The 3658-nt window shown below is 43.9% G+C and overlaps 1 pseudogene; it reads left to right on the top strand.

The window, feature by feature from the left end:
• The first annotated feature begins 1216 nt into the window (after positions 1-1216).
• LOC130873811 (rRNA 2'-O-methyltransferase fibrillarin-like) lies at positions 1217-2200 on the top strand (annotated as a pseudogene).
• Positions 2201-3658: the final 1458 nt, after the last annotated feature.

The following is a 3658-nucleotide window of genomic DNA, read 5'->3' as shown; positions in this document are numbered from 1 at the left end:
GACTTTACAGTGACTTGAAACAGTCTGTCTCTGCCAGGCTTTCTCGGATTCTATCTGCTCTGCTGACACACATCGACAGTCTCCTTCTTTACCTTCCTAAATCTCTTTCTATGTTCCAACTTTAGTGTTTTTCTCAGTGTGGACCCATTCTTTTGACATTCACTCATTCATTGGTCCAGACCATCCACTCACCGTACTCTGGTTGCTCTAGGTTGGAAGGTTTTGCCTTTCAGCCTTTTGTCCTCCATGCGAATGCTGCTTATGACTCCAGTGACAGGGCCGACACTCACCAGGGCTGCAGACCCTGATCTGAGGTCTGATTTAGCTTTGAGCTACCAGAGCCTGTTGTTATTAATATCATGCTATTGTGTAGTGGACCTCACTTTCACCTGCACTGTCTCCTCAGATTCTTTCCTAATTTTGGTTCTCAAATTTTGCAGATTGAGATGAGAGGTTGAATCAAGCTGAGAATGTGTGTTTAGTGTTAGATGTACATCTCTAACTTCATGAATTTAGTTACTATTAAATCAGTGCTATAATGGACAAAGTAAGTAGGCTGAGTATAATTCAGAAAGGCAGAGAAAACAATAGCGACGTTGGAAGGAAGAGCGATGTTCAGGCTGTGGATTTAAAGGAAAGAGTCTGAAATGCCGCCCTTGGTCTACCATTTATTACCTGTATAAACTCAGGTAAGCCAGTCTGCTTCGCTATGCCAGTTTCTCCAACTGTCCAATGTGAAAATAGCCATAGCTGTTTCAAAAACAAAAAAAGATTGTGACGAGTAACTATTGTCTGATGGCTAATCCATTGACGGTAATGTCTGGTGAACAGCAAGCACTATGGAAACCTTAGAAAACAAGCAGTTCTTATGGAACTGACTGGTGAATGGTTATGCATCTGCTCATTTAACAAACGTCTAATGGTCTATTAGATTTTATATCTTTATTTTTAATTGATTTTTTGTTATCAACTATGCATGCTAATTGATTCAGTGTGAGAGTTCAAGAAATACTTACAGTGAGCACTAATCAAACCCAATCTCTCTTTGTACACACTTCTTTTCACCCTTCGCAACCTTTGGTCATTACTTGTTGACATTTAGGCCAACGGTTTCTAGCTTTTTTTTCTTTTCTGTTCTTTTCTTTTTTATTAAAAGCTTTATTATATGGAGTGAGGGACGCCGCTGATTGCCGGAGCCGCGCGACCAGACGCAGTGATGAAGCCAGGTTTCAACCCCCGTGGGGGTGGCTTTGGTGGCAGAGGAGGCTTTGGTGGTGACAGAGGTGGTAGAGAAGGACGAGGCGGACGAGGAGGCTTTGGCGGAGGTCGAGGAGGCTTTGGTGGAGGCTGAGGTCCAGGTGGAAGTGGAGGCTTCAGGGGACGAGGAGGTGGAGGAGGAGGTGGACGAGGTGGAGGCTTCCAGTCTGGGGGCGGCCGGGGTCGAGGTGGGGGCCGGGGAGGCAAGAGAGGAAACCAGTTAGGGAAGAATGTGATGGTTGAACCACATCGGCATGAAGGCGTCTTTATCTGTCGCGGAAAGGAGGATGCCCTTGTCACAAAGAATCTGGTCCCTGGAGAGTCTGTGTATGGGGAGAAAAGAGTCTCTTTTTCAGAGGGAGATGACAAAATTGAATACCGAGCCTGGAACCCCTTCCGTTCCAAGCTGGCAGCAGCAATCCTGGGTGGCGTAGACCAGATCCACATCAAGCCAGGGGCCAAGGTGCTCCACCCTGGGGCAGCCTCAGGCACCACCGTCTCTCACGTCTCTGACATCATTGGCCCGGATAGTCTGGTCTATGCAGTTGAGTTCTCCCACCGTTCCGGCCGTGACCTCATCAACTTGGCCAAGAAGAGGACCAACATTATTCCTGTGATTGAAGATACCCGACCCCCACACAAATACCGAATGCTTATCGCCATGGTGGATGTGATCTTTGCCTATGTGGCACAGCCAGACCAAACCCGGATTGTGGCCCTGAATGCCTACACCTTCCTGAGGAATGGAGGACACTTTGTGATTTCCATTAAGGCGAACTGCATTGACTCTACAGCCTCAGCAGAAGCTGTGTTTGCCTCTGAAGTAAAGAAGATGCAGCAGGAGAATATGAAGCCCCAGGAGCAGCTGACACTTGAGCCCTACGAACGGGACCACGCTGTGGTTGTAGGTGTGTACAGGCCACCTCCCAAGGTGAAAAACTGAAACTCGGAGCTGTCTGGATTCGAAGAAATGTGTGTTGTTACTGTTGCACATGTATTTTTTTTCTATTAAAAGACTCATCTGTCAAAAAAAAAAAAAAAGCTTTATTATGTATACAGTGTTCTGTCTGCATGTATGCATGGAGGCCAGAAGAGGGCACCAGATCTCATTACAGATGGTTATGAGTCACCATGTGGTTGCTGGGAATTGAACTCAGGACCTCTGGAAGAATCACCAGTGCTCTTAACCTCTGAGCCATCTCTCTGGCCACCCCCACCCTGTTTCTAACTTTCAAAGAAGAAAGGTAACTTGTTACTACTTTGGCTATCTTCTCCGATCCTTTATGTTGATATAAAATGTATTTAAAATGAGGAAACAAATAAAGATTTGGAAGTGTTAGTTCATGGTGTCTGCATGTGGAGAAAAACCTGGAACTCAAGAGAAAGGGGCACTGCAGTTACAGTGTTGAATTGACTGTAGAGTACTTGGAAGTCACTGAAACCACACAGAGAAAGCATTTAGAAGAAAAGAAATCTCAAATTACACCAACACTTTTGACGTAATATAAAAAGATCAATCAGTAAAGCCAGATAGAATATTTTAAAATGTGGAAACACCAGTAGAGTATTAATGCCATGAAAATGAAGACTGGAAAAGGTATCACTTGCTGGAAGATGTGGTGTGTATGCCCTGCACAAATTCGCTCAACAAATACGTTGCTATGGAAAAAGAAATTGTTATAGGAAGTTGAGGATAAAATGGTAAGTTAGGACAAATAAGCTTCTCGAGTAGGGAGGTGAGGTGACTCAGGCAGTAAGACACGAGTGTCTGAATTCATTCCACATAAACATTCACGTCTACATAAAAGTCAGGTGTAGTGGCACGTGCCTACAATCTGAATGCTGGGAGGATCTCAGGGTCTAGCCTAGCCTACTCCATAAGACCCACGTACCAGGGAGAGACCATGTCTCAAAATGCAAGGTGAATGCACCCAGTGTGGTTCCTCATGCCTTTTATATCAGCACACATAAGGCAGAGGCAGACAAATCTCTGTAAGTTTCAGACCAGTCTGGTCATTTCGTAGTGATATCCTATCTAAAAGGAAAAACAACAAACAACACACACACACACATACCACATACATACTATAATCTTTAAGGCATGGAAGGAAAGACATAAAGCATTTACTTTGTAGGAAACAGCATCCAAAGAGAAATTTTTCCTCCCCCCCCCGCCAGGATAAAGACTCCCATAGTTTTTAGGCAGTAGCAAAGGGCCCAGTAATTGAATCAAAATAATACTATTATAAAAAGTGGAAACTTCTTTATTTAGAGAAGATTTTCTCATAAAGGATAAATTTCACAGAGAGATAATGTGACAAGTTCAATAAATCAATAACAGAAAGTAATATGTGGATTGAAACATCTCTGGATGAATCTAATTTACGAATCCACCTACAAT

The sequence above is a fragment of the Chionomys nivalis genome, chromosome 4, assembly GCF_950005125.1.
Source record: "Chionomys nivalis chromosome 4, mChiNiv1.1, whole genome shotgun sequence".
In the NCBI taxonomy this organism is placed as follows: domain Eukaryota; kingdom Metazoa; phylum Chordata; class Mammalia; order Rodentia; family Cricetidae; genus Chionomys; species Chionomys nivalis.
The sequence above is the reverse complement of the archived record's forward strand: the minus strand, read 5'-3'. Positions and strand labels throughout refer to the sequence as shown.